The sequence below is a fragment of the Crocodylus porosus genome, unplaced genomic scaffold, assembly GCF_001723895.1.
Source record: "Crocodylus porosus isolate Cpor-Errol unplaced genomic scaffold, CroPor_comp1, whole genome shotgun sequence".
NCBI classification, from domain to species: Eukaryota; Metazoa; Chordata; order Crocodylia; family Crocodylidae; genus Crocodylus; species Crocodylus porosus.
In genome coordinates, this window is record NW_017728949.1 from 56898795 (window position 1) to 56912310 (window position 13516).

The 13516-nt window shown below is 45.7% G+C and overlaps 1 long non-coding RNA gene across 1 annotated transcript; it reads right to left on the minus strand.

Moving 5' to 3' along the window:
• Positions 1 to 8209: 8209 nt before the first annotated feature.
• LOC109322847 lies at positions 8210 to 9199 on the minus strand. Its single transcript, XR_002104499.1, has 3 exons — positions 9143 to 9199; positions 8584 to 8590; positions 8210 to 8246 (listed from the first exon to the last, which is right to left on the minus strand). It is a non-coding gene; the product is annotated as an uncharacterized LOC109322847 (long non-coding RNA).
• Positions 9200 to 13516: the final 4317 nt, after the last annotated feature.

Here is a 13516-nt window from a genome sequence, read left to right on the forward strand (position 1 = left end):
ACCACCCAAAAAGTTATTTCAAGGGGAAAAAAATATAAAGTGTGAAGAATTAAAGCAGTGTTCAGATCGCCATTAAGAAATTGCCTCAAGACATCTGCTTAAATATGTGAAGTGCATTCTGGCTGAAAGGCTCCAGGATGTATTTCTCATTCCAAAATGCAATTTTGCAGCACCAGTGAGATGCTGAAAGAAAGTGATCCAGGATCCTTTCCTTTCTTTGTTAGGCAGGCCTATTTCTGCAAGTGCAAATCCACATGCAAACTGTGACTTCCCTCCACCGCACCCCCTCCCCCCGATCCACAAAGGAGATACTCTTTATCTCGTTCTGCATGCGCATACTGCATGTTGTGGAAAAGGGGGTTTGCCCCAAAAGCAGTGACAGCAGTCTTTGTATTATAAAGCTAAAGATGATTACACACCCACTTTCCATTTGATTTTAGGCAACCGCTTGTCATTTTTCCATGGAAGCATAAAGCTATATTTTTTAGGTAGATAGATTCTTCTTTTTTATTTTATTTTTTTAAGGTGAGAACATTAAAATGGCTGAGAAAGAAATCTTGGTTTTCTAGTCCTCTGACTGGAAGTACCACTTAATAATATTCACTGGTAATAGCTATTCTTCCTCACTGTGTGCCTCTTTTACCAACTTTTCCCCGCCATCGCATACTGCTATTTGTTTTATCTTATTATTCTGCCTTTTCTGTTTTATCCAAGGCTTGTTGCACTCTGTCTTTAACTCCTTTTTGTTTCTGTACCTCCCTCCCACACACATGCACGTGCATGCACACCTGTACACGTTGCCTTGGGTACAGTGGCAGGGAATCCCAGCCCAGGATATGATTGTCATAGATGAAGAGAGATGGCTATTTTGTTTTAAGACAGCCTGAAGGAATACAGTCCCATTTTTAGCAGGCTTAAATCAATCTTGAAAATGGTGCAAATAAGAATATGGCAGGACGGAGTCTCGTGTATCCAAAATGGAATCAAAATATGCTCATTTATACCCTAAGGCCCCTTTATCTGCTGCCATTAAACCTCCCTCCATCTTCTCCCTATCGTTTGGGTTTCAGATGTTTGTTCCTCCACCTTGCCTGAAACATAAGTATTCGGTCTGTCTGGGTGGTAGTTCTCCCCGGTACCAAACCCTCTGTCTTCTTCTACCAGTGGTTTCTGACCGACCTGGCAGGCAATTTTCTCTCCATGTTGTGCCACCATTTCCAGGAAACTTGCTCTAGTCTTTCTGCAATTGCCTTAGCGGTTGTGATTTGTGGACTTGTTCATAAAGGATGCCAAACTGGAAGATTTTTGGACCACTGAGCTGCATCCACTTCATAGGTAGGGTCAAGGAAAGGGAAGGAAACTTGAAGTAGCCAGGTCAGCGCAGCCAGAAACATCCCTGTGCCTTCATTGCATTCAAAAACCAACCCTTGACTGGTTCCCACTTCCCTGCCAGCCCTGCCGAAAGACCTTCTGTGTTATACTGAGTGAAGGATGCACTGTTGTTTTTGCTGTGCCTGTCATTTGGGTAACCTCCCGCAGCCTGAGCAGCTGGGAACGGAGGAGAAACCAACAGTCGGTGAAGTGGCCAACAGTGACGACGACGTTACTGAATCCTGATTTCTCTCCGCTGCTTTGAGGACAACCAGCCTGTGTCCCTGATTGGCAACCGGCACTGCCTATTCAAGCTGGCCTGGGTAGAAAAACCTGTAAATATTTCTTTAAAATGACACTGTCCGACTAGCATTTTAGCGCCCAAGGTCAAAATTGCTAGTGGTGCCTGCTGGAAAAATCGTTTAGTTTTATCGAGAGTAGATAAGGCATCTGCTTCATTGGAAGTCAACTTATTTGCATGAAAAAATAGACCAACATCAGTAATATATCAGCCATGTTCGATGGAGCTCTGGCTTGGTGCAGGCGTCTGTTCACAAAAGAAATGCAGCCGGCATGGCAGTCCATGGAAACCCATCCTGTTCAAGCACGGGAGAGTGTACAAACCCCTCCACACTACACATCTAAGACCCCAGAGCACCTAAAGGGACCTATTAGATATGAGACTTAATTGGTGAAGGAGAAGGAGGTACATTAGCATTTGCAGAAGCTGTTTGCAAAGAAGATGGCTGATTTGCATAGAAACGCTGCTTAAGCACTTTGTAAACTACATTAATTAGTTAGCTGACCATTTAATTTTCTTTAATGATTCCTACATGCAGCAACTTTTCATGGGGGTGCATCATCATATTTTTTTGTGCCAAAGAGCATCCATCAGTAAGGTAGAGCCAGAGAGAAAAAAGCAAGGCATATTATCATTTATCTCCATTTCCATCCCGCCTCTTCTAGCCTGTTAGTTCAAAAGATCTATTCACTTTGTTCTTTCGCAACCATAATCTTGCTTCTCTCAGTGTCGCTGTGATGATTATGATGATTATCCTCTATACGAAGGAAATTGTCTTTGTCTTTGTCTGTTTACATGATCGGTTCTTCATCTTTAATTGTACCCGCTAAATTTTTGCAGTGCTGCTATTTTCCAAATATGGAGCACATTTTTGCTCTTCTGCCGGCTAATGCAAAATCTGAAGTAACTGCACGGGTATTCAGTTGAGTTACAAATTCTGGTCCATATTGGCCCTTGTGTTAAATACCGTACGTGCAAAGACCCTATATCTAAGAAGATAAAACTGAGAGCAAGTGAAGAAAAGAAGGTACTGGTATCCCTGCCCCGCCTCCCCTCCCTAATTGTATAACCTGGAACTAAGGCCTGAGACGTAAAACAGCATGGTCAAGCTCAACTAGCAAGTCTGTTGCTCAGTGGGTGCCTCTACACAAGACGCTACTGTGCAGTAGCTCGTTGCTACCACCCAGTAGCATTGCCAGGCACTGGCCATGATGCAACGCTACTGCACAGTAATAACAAGCTACCGTGCAGTAGCTCACTGCTACTGCACAGTCGCATCGGAAAAGATTGGTGCAGGGATGCTACTGCACAGGAACACCAGTAAACTGCACAATCCTTTATGACTTGCCCACACAAGTACTAAATGACTGAGCAGTAACAACTGTGCAGTCCGCCACTCATGTAGACACGGCCAGTGTGAATAGGGAAGTATTAGATTCGGATTCAGATCTGGCCAATTCGGAGGACAGTGATTTGACTTGGTGATTCAGATTACCATCTCAAATCGATTCAGCACTGATTCGGAGTGATTCGGTGATTCGGGTCGGCTGGGCAGAGGTAGGCACAGCCAGGCAGCTGCAGGTTCTCCCGTGGCTCCTCCGGTTGTGCCTGCCTCTCCCTGGGTGGGGGGAGCCACAGGAGAAGCCCCCACGGCTGCCCTGCATGGCCCCAGGCCCCAGCCTCCCAGCATTTTTTTTAAAAAAGGCCCCAGTTGCTGCCGCTGCAACCGGTGAGTGTGGGATTTTTTTGTTTAAAAGCTCCGCACTCACCGGCTGCAGCAGCAGCAACTGGGGCCTCTTGGCACTCGTGGCAGAGCACCCCCATGCAGTGCGGAGCAGTGGGGGGCAGCAGGGATCGCCCCAGCCCCTGCCCAGCACCCACGTGGGAGCTGCCCCATGGCACGGGTGCAGCGCGGCTCGGCAGGGCACCATGCACTGTCTAGGAGCTGGGGCTACTAGGGCTGAGTGGTACCAGGCTCTGGCTGACATGGGGACTCGCCCCGTTGCCCCATGCTACCCAGAGGAGCTCTACGACAAGCCCCCAGAGGCCCTGATCACTGCTGCCAAAGCCTGTAAATGCAGGGCTTTTTTTTTTTGGCTGTTTTTTTTTAAATGCCGGCAGGCTGGGCCAGGTGGGGGATGGGGCCGGGCAGGGCAGCCATGGGGGTTTCTCCTGTGGCTCCTCTGACTTTGCCTGCCTCTGCCTGGTGGAGGGAGCTGCATGGGCTCTGCCTTGCTGCTACTTGCCCAGCCAGCGCAGGGGGGTTCTGATTCTGATGGGGGGGCACAATGCAGGCATGGCTCACTCCAGGCAGCAGCCAGGCATAGGCCCCATGCCCGCATCAACACTGGGAGCAGGGGCTCTGCCCTGCCACCATTTGCCAGCCAGCACGGGGGGGACCAGCGCAGGATGCGGGTGCAGCAGTGCTGGGAGCAGGCACTATGCCATGCTGCCATTTGCCCCCTTCCACCTGGAGTAATCCGTGCCCGCATCCCACCCCCCACCCCAGCTGGGCAAGCGGCATCAGGGCAGAGCCCCTGCTCCCAGTGTTGCCATGCCCCCTTCCCCGGGTAACACACCCCTTGGCTCCAGTTGGGCAGCTTGTCCCAGTCCCAGCCCCAATCCCTCCCTCCCTTCCCCCACCATGCCCCTTCCCTCCTCCCTCCCCCAACCCCAACATACTTACCAGATGGAGGCAGCTGTGTCAGCTGCCTGTTCAGCCTATGGCTGAATCTCCAAAGCAGCTGAATCTTTACTGAAGCTTTTCCAAATCAATTCGGATGCTTCAAATTGATTCTGAGCTTTTAATTGGTCTCCTGATTTGATTCAGATTCAGAGATTCGGTCCCCAAATTGGGTTGAATCTCCTGTGAATCAAATCAGCTACCAAAGCTTCGCACAGCCCTAATAGCCAGTAAGAACCAAAATCCAGATCTCCTAAATCCATATGCATAGTGTCTAATACAATAGGAACCTGGTCTCTGAAGCACTCACCAGATGCTACTGGATTACAATAATAGCTTTTCCCAAGCACATGTTTGCTTTGTCCTTGCTGGCTTTTGACATCAATTCTTTTTTGGAAAGTGGTTAGAAATTGAATACAGAGGTGACAGTTGAGCTATTTTGTTGGCATGCTAATGGTAGCTTCAGCTGTTGAAGCTGAGCACTTTGTCTCAATCCTCTATTTAAAAATAACCACTTAGCTTTCTTGCTTAGGAGATGCATTTTATAATCACCTTGATCTAGCATGTTCCTTTTCTTTCAAATTTTTGTCCTTCCTTGACTCTGTCCTCTATCTCCACCTTCTAGAGACTCTTTTACCGTGGCCTTTGGAGAAAGATCCTCACCTTCTGCTCCTTCGTCTTTTTGTAGAAGTCTTGTAGAAGGCCCTTTTTGCATTGTCTTCTCCCTCCAAGGAAGCAAAATCAAGCCCTGCTCCAAACTCATACCAAAGGCATCTTGCGTCAGTCCAGCTGTAAATGGGTATCTTGTTGCTTGGGCTTGGGTGTCCAAGATGGCCAACTATGAAGCAACCCACCCCCCGCCCCCTTTTCCTGCTATTGGCTACAGAAACTGGAACATCTGAACTACATCAGCTCATCTGACTACTAGGTTTGGGGGTCTCTGGCCCCTCAGTTTCACTGCGTGCATGGAGACTGCTAGCAAAAGAAAGGTCAATCCTTGTCAAGCCTTTACCCTATTGCTTTGTTCATCCTGGCACAAAGGAAATAGAAAAGCATTTGACAAGTTGCACAGGTTTAACACTAATTTGAATAGTCTTCACTGAAACATTCATTCATCCATATTTTGCCAGTGGGATTAAAAATGCGTGGAATTAACCTATGTGTCATTGATTTATTTACACCTCAGCATGCACAGTGAACACAGCACAAATACAACTGATATCACTGGGTGGGGAAAAACAATCCCACCTTTTTATTCCATCCGTTTCCAAATGACTTTTCTCCACTTCCTGCTAAATTTGTGCCAAGTTTTTTAAAACATTTTCACCTCTGATGGCTTGATCTGGGAAGCAGAGGGCACATGTGTGCGTACATGTATGTGTGTCCTGGTTAAGGCAGGAGATCCAGATCCTATTTCCATCTCTCAATAACTTGTTGTATGACATCTGGCAAGTGGCTTCCCTGTGGACCTTGGAGAAGGCCTAAATATATTGTTTAAAAGATGGGTAGCTGTGCTGAACATGCAACATTCCCATTGAAATTAATAAGAGTTGAGGGTAGAGTTACAACAGGTAGCATGCTGAGCACTGCTGTCTGCTGTTCAGCTCATTAGACTTGCCCGTAGACTTGGTATCTTTGAAAATATGGCTCGGGAATAGCATGATCTTATTCACTTGTGGCCATCCAGGGATTACAAAAGTCAATGGCAGTTTGAGCCTTTAATAAATATACAGTATATAAAATATATTACCTATTGTTATTAGGGAGAACTTTTTAATTTAAAAGATGTTAATGGAGTCGTACAAATGAGGCTAATGTAAAAGTAAGACTATCTCAGTGATTATTCTAAGAATTTTAGGCAATCAAAGAAAGAGTGTTTGGGCAATGGATCCCCAAGTAAAGGCTCATATTAGCTCGCCAGCAAAAGAGGCCAAATATTGATATCTGTTTGCTATTTTCCATTAAATATAAACGGCTGGGAGGAGATTGTAGGAAGCGCAGAAGGACCCCAACAACTGTGTGTGTGTTTTAAAAATAGACTGTTTTGCATGTTTCTATCAGGGCCGCATTTACAGGGTCCCTGTTGAGATGGCAGCCCAATTATGGCAGGACTTTTGTGCCCTAAAGAGCCTACAGGCTAAATACGTGGTAGAGCCAAGGGGCTGGAGACCAGCTGCATCATCAGGCTTGCATTACAGAGGAGGAAGCAAGACCAAAGGAGGCTCAAGGCAAGGCTGTGTTACCTCTGTAGCATATCCTGCCCACTTGCCTCTGCTCCGCCCGGATGAACGCCTGGCGGTGAGGCCAGTTGCTGCCTTAGCGTGGTGCTGAGCACATGTTAACAAGCACCCCTGAGCGAGTCTAAGGATGACTTTGGGCCCATGCTTGGTACCGTAGAAGGATGCTCTGTGGCCTTGTTTGGGGAGTGAGCACACGCAGGGTGAATGAGCAATCAGGGCACGCTCCACAGCAGTGTTCCTGGGCACGGCATGGGAGCGGCGTTGGACGTACTTTGCCCACCCTCCTCTGGCAAGTGTGTGGCAGAGTCAGGCAGGCAGTCCAGCGCCCTCTGCCACTTCCCTTCACCATCACGCGGCAAGTGTTTTACGAAGATGTCCCCAAGCTCATATCTGAGCCGCCAACCTCTCTCCGTGTTCAGCACTGTGCTGTGCTGTGCCACGAATAGCTGCAAAGAACATTTTGCCTGTTGTTCAGATGCAGCGATGTGAACTTTTTTTTTTCCATTTCTCCTGCTTCTGCTTTCTTTGTCAAGGTGGATTTCCCCAGACTCCGATGGGTATTAGCTGGTATTAGTTACAGTGCTGAATTAAAAGATATCTGTATATAGAAACCATGTATATCTACAGCAAAACAGAACTGATTTGGGGGAAAATCTCCTAATGCCATAATCTTACGTGGAGTTAACTTGCAATTCAGCGCCTCTTACAATTACAAAAGTCTGAATTTTGTGCTTGGCGCATGATGCTGATTTTTTTTTAATGTCTCCAAGTCTTATTCTTCAGCAGCAGCCTAATAACTGCATCCATGCTCTTAAAGTGTATTTACTGGGTTTGCCTTGCAGTGTTAACAGCTCCCAGCCACTTTGCAGCAGCAATGTTGGAAAAGTGCGTAAAAAGCCTGACTAGGTCATCTACTTGCTGCTTTTAAAAACTAACACCTCTTCCCCGCAAGAATTTACATTCAATGCAATCAAAGCTCTTATCAGGAGAGATTCAACCATCTGATGGGAAGATTTTACATGCCTATTGTTGTAGTGAATTTAATTAAGGGGTGGGGTGAATGGAAAAAGATCAGTCAGACTATTCCTGTCTCAGATCCTAATTTATTGAACATGTAAGCAATGCCAGTATTGAAGCAAGGCTTTAAATACAATACCCAACTTCTGAGCAAGCCCTAACAGTTAATAAAGATATTCTTACACAAGCCTTCTGATGGATACAGTGACTTCAGCTGGCCGGGCATCCGTCACAGCACCAGGGTTTGAGTAGTTGTTTCTTTTCCTGTGGATCATTCTCTCCCAACTTGAAGTTTTCTTGTACATTTTTATATACTTTTTACAGGGTTTTTTTTTCTTCTGTACATCTCATACACAGTTATGACATAAATATTCACTTTTTACAGTATTTATTTTCCTGTCAGGCTACTGTCTTGGACTGATAAACCACATCCCCTTTTAACTTTCTTCCTGACATAAAATCATAGAAAACGAGGATTGGAAGGGACCTTAGGAGGTCACATCTAGTCCAACCGCTGCTCAAAGCAGGACCAGCCCCAACTACATCATCCCAGCCAAGGCTTGGTCTACCTGGGTCTTAAAAGCCTCCAAGGATGGAGACTGCACCCCCTCTCTGGGTCACCTGTTCCACTGCCCTCCTCATAAGAAAGTTTTTCCTAATAGCTAACCTCGCTGCCACTGGAGCCTGTTGCTCCTTGTTCTGTTATCTGCCTCCACTGAGACCAGTCCAGGTCCATCCTCTTTGCAACCACCTTTCAGATAGTTGAAGATTTCTATGAAATCCCCCCTTTATGACATGGGTCATAAAGAAGTCACCCTAAACTGTGACCCCGCTTGCTTTGCTTTTAATTAGTGGTATTAGTTATGTCAAGGCAGACGATGATGTTGTTCATGCTAAGCATTGTGCTAAGGCAGCTTTCAGGCCTACGCCTATATCCCCGTTAGCTAAAAGGTGAATGGTAATGCATGCACTTTCTACCTGTTTATAGTGGATTGTGCCAAATAACGCAGCCTTGCAGCAGGGCACTCTCAAAAATATTGTATCTCATGTGTTTTAATTTTATAATGGTTTCTGCAGCAAAGAACTACAAATGATGTCAGTGAAAACTTTTGAATGCATTCCTCCTAAGACATAACTAAATACATGGAAGCTTGGAAAGACCAGTTTTAGCAAAATATATAAGTGATGCAAAAAATATTGAATGTTGGAGGTCAATGGAAAAACTCCTGCTGACTTCAGTGGGCTTTGGGTCAGGTCCCAAAGGCTTAGTGGCTATTCATCTCATTGATCTGCACCAGGAGGAGACCACTGCACCCCCTTTCACAGCTTGTCCTGGCTTAGATAGTACAATCATAGAAAACTAGGACTGGGAGAGTCCTCAGGAGGTCATCTAGTCCAACCCCTGCTCAGCACAGGATCATCCCTGTCTAAATCTTCCTGTCTTCATATCTGCCTACCTTGATCTTAATATCTTCCAAGAAAAGAAATGCCATGACATCTTTAGGTGGCCTGTTGCAATGCTTTAAACACCCTCATAGTCAGAAAGGTCTTCCTAATAGCCAACTTAATTTTCCCTTGCTATGACTTGCCAGGGCTGCTGTCTTAATAACCTCCACTGTGGGGAGCTTGGTGCATGAGGAATCCTGGCTCTTCCTTTCTTCCTCTGCTGTATTAATCAGCAAAAGCCCCTGATTTAGACTACAGATGGTGCAAGCTGCTGCAGAAGCAGGGTACAGGACCTTCCTTCTTGAGGGACGACAGGGCTGATTGAAACACATGCAGAAGCATATCCGTGGGACTTCAGCTCCTGCTTGACTACCCTACACAAATAGGGATGCCTTCCTGAATGGAGGCCTAGGCTAATACCTCATTTTGATATCCTGTTTCTTCCTTTTGATGATTTCTTGCCCCCCTTTCCCTTCCCCCAGGCTCTTTAAAATGAATTTAGCAATCCAAGGAGCAGCGATCTCTTGAAACTCAGGTGCCTGGACTGTCTCTTGAGAAGGACTGTCACTACCCTGTTGGGTTGACACTGAGCAACTTGCTTCACCTCCTTGTATCTCAATTTCCCCATCACAAACCTGGGGACAAAGATGCTGACCTCCTTGAAGATCTTGATGAGAAGCAAGGCTAGAGCTAGGTGGTGGCAGTGGTTCTTCCACAAAATAAGAAGAGCAAGCTCCCATCTACTGTTGTACTAGCTGCACCATATTCCCAAAGTGTGGAGAGACCCAATTATTATGCATCCCAGATGCACAGGAGGAGCACTGGTTGCAGAAATGCAGCCCCAAGTGTGCTTGGTCAATAGAGCTGGCCAGTAATCCTAATTCTTTTCCCAAAATGCCTTGAACCAAAAAAAAAAAATCCCAAAGCATCTACTTCATGCCTTAATTTCAATTTTCCTGCAGGAACTTTCAAAGGTACTTGAACCATTTCAGGGTTTTGGTTGGTTGGTTTGATTTAATATAATTACTTTTCACTTTTTTTTATGTCACTGAAACATAAGGAACAGTCTAACATTAGGTATATATTTAAGCATTTTGCTGAGAGGAGAATTAAGACCATGATTAGAGGTTTTCCTGAAAAGAAGCCTCAGTTTTTGTCAGGGCGGATTCTTTTTCTTTTTGTGAGCATTTCATGTGCCTAAAGCTCCAGGTCTACTTTTCCTGCCCTAAGCTCAGGATTCAAATCCTTCTGTTTCTCTCCTGGCTGCAAAACGAGGGTGTTGCCACCTCTGTTAAGAGACAATGAGAAACCTGACTGCAGGAGCTGGGCAGCTAATTCAGGTCAATACTAAAATTGGCCAGCGGTGTCTTAGATAATATGGCCAAATGAAAGCTATGTTCAAACAGTTCCCAATTCTCCTCGTTCCAGGACTCTGATAGGGTCCTTGCTCTCAACTGCTCAAATAAATAAATAAATGAGGCCGGGGAACTCATTTGAAATATTAATTAAAATGCAAATTCAATCCAGACTGCTTGGCGCTTTAAAAAGCGTGCTCTCTGAAGTTCCTGTGAATCTAAAACGCGTGACAAGCCACTGTTTTAAACGGTCTGCATAAATACGTGTTGTGGAAAAACGGCTCGACTTGAAAATAACCTTTATCGACACTGCGAACTGCAAATGATGGGAGGGAAGCTTTAATGGTGACAGCTTTCATTATGGAGGAGGCTGTTTGTTAAGCATTGCACCATGACGGAGAGGAGAAAACGCGTGTGCGTTCCTTGGCCTTCCACGGCTCGTGTCCATCTGCTCCGGTGGCAGGTTGCCCACTGCCGAGGTGGCCTGCCAGCTCCAGTAGGGCAAGAGGTGCCAATAGCAATTGGGTTTCACACAAAGGCCTACTGAGCCCAGACACTGATGCCTCTTTTAGCAGGAGGACCTGCCTGCTGGCAAGATGCGCTAAATTATGGCAGTATTGCCCATCCAAAACTATTCCCATTTGCTGGACAGACCCGCATCTCAGAATAGTGGGAGTTAAACATGGCAAATTCATGATCCCCATACAGAAGTGGTCCCTAGGAGCTACGTCCTCATATGTAAGACCAGCTCTTGTTTAAAAAGCACTCGTAGCATTAATAAGTACCCATCCTCCTAACTGTGTTGTCTGTCTCAGGACTGTGAATTCCCCAAAAGGCAAAGTATAAATATTGTTAGACACCAAACTTCCCATTTACCAAGAAGTTTTCTCTCTTTCCATCTAAACATCTTCCTCACTGGAAATTAAGCAATAAACAGCTGATCTTCTCAGTAATTCATTGCTCAGTGGGTGCTCCTTACCAAGAACAAGTGTTGCCTCTTGAGGAAGGTTCAGAGCAGACCTACCCTATTATGAATTTATCTTTCTAGGTTGAGGGTGAAGGCGTTTCATGGCCAGCAATAGCTTTTCACAGGCGAAAAGAACAAATGCCCCTTTTGGGGTCACTGCCGGTCCTGGAGCCAGGCAGGGTGCTCCAGCGAGCAGGTCACTAGACTGAGATTTGGGAAGGTAACAGCTCTGTTCTGAGCTCTGGAGTGACCTTGCCCAAGTCATTTTGCATTTCTGTTCCCTGGGGAGATAGCCACGTGCTTCATGAAGAAGGCCAGTGTTTCCAACAGGTGGGGAAACTGAGCCACAAGCAGTTTGTCTTAGTTGAAGCCATACGGCGAGTCTGAAAGAGCCTGAACTAGCATCAAGGACATGGGTGCAATACTGGAACCGGTAAATTTGCTGCATCTGTGCAATCACTCCTGCAGTCAGTCATTTCCAGTGTTTTCCATGCCATGACCCAGTGTTTCAAGAAATAGACCCTCATCCCTTAATGGTGTCGTACTCCTTCCATGAAGTCATAAAGCAAGCCGTTTCCTGCAGGCATCGTTGATTCATTCCCCTTGTGCTCCTTCATTACAGTCTTTAATTGCATGATTGCATCCTGCCTTCCTCATACATTGCAGATCACGCTATATGCTTCAGAACAAGAGCAGTGTAATTCCTATCCTGAAAATGCCTGCTTGTCTGTAGTACCGGTGCAAAATGCAGATTTATCGGGGATGTCAAGGAGGGAAGGATGTTCTCAATGTTGAGGCAGCTGAATGGCACCACGGTGACTGGGACTATCCTCTCCTTCGCCTTTGTGCAGCTGGGCGACTCATGGAGACCATCATTTTCTCAGGTAGCCACTGATGAGAGACACCTGGGTTAAACTTATAGATGCAGGGGGCATTTGCACCTGCTGCACCCGAGGTCAACTGCTCACTGCCTTTAGCACACTAAGTGCTTTATTTAGCATAATCCTCTTTAAAAAAAATCAGGCTCTTCTCAAATTGGGCACTCAAAATTAGTGGAAATGGGTGATATCTTGGCCTTAATCTGTCCAACAGGGAGGATAATATCATCTCTCCTCCCAAGGGTGTTGTGAGGTTAAATTCAAGATTTACTGCCGAGGGCCCTGCAGATAATCCCGTAAAAAAGCAGGTCATTATGTATTGGTGCAAGGTTTGGATGGTAGCTGCATGTGGCCACCCCTGCATCCCAAGAACAGCAGCAGTACGCATCCCATGCACCAAATGAGGCAGGGATCCTACTTCAAAATCAGCGTGTCTCATATGTCATAGTGGAATTAAAAATGGCATCAAGCTGTGTACAGACGGTAGCCAAATTAAGGCTATTAATTGCTTGTCTTCTACATGCTCAATTTTGCAATCAAGAGATTGATTTGATTTTGGCTCGGGGTGCAATTAGGCCCTACTAAGCTCGTGCTGTTGTGTGGCAAGTGTGTAAGCCGTGCCTAGGTACACCACTGTAGTATCATTGAATTTCTGTACTGTACGGATTTTTTGTCTCCATTTTATCCTGTTTGAACCAGCGACATCTTTGTTATGAAAGCTAGAAAGCCTAGCCTATTTACAGAGCTTAATTGAAAATAGAAATTCCCCCAGGGGATATAGTCTACTTACGATGCACATGTATAACTCCTATTAATGTTAATTACTCACATTCATCAAGAGGGGAAGCATATTACATCAGGTGCGCGCTTGGATACTGGAGTCAATCATACCCATCCAAGCCGAGCACGCAGTGGGAAACGATACATCTGTCTATGCATTGCCCAACAGCTAGGCAACATGCTCCACAGTGTCAGAAAATGTTCTTTATTATGCGGCTATCAAACGACATCCAGTGGTCTTATTTCCAGCTCAGGAAGCCTGTGAAATTGTGACCAGATTGCAAAGTTAAAATCAAGAGAGCTTAATTTTTATTTAAAGGGTTCATGAACCCACAACTGCTCCTAAAAAATACTAGGAGCTGGTGGTCTCCAAAGCAATGAGATGAGCAGAAGGAGAAATTGTGCAGGTGTGCCTGAAATGTAAACTCGGGATTTAAGCTATTTAGGCACCTCTGACTCATTGCAAATTAGTGGGATT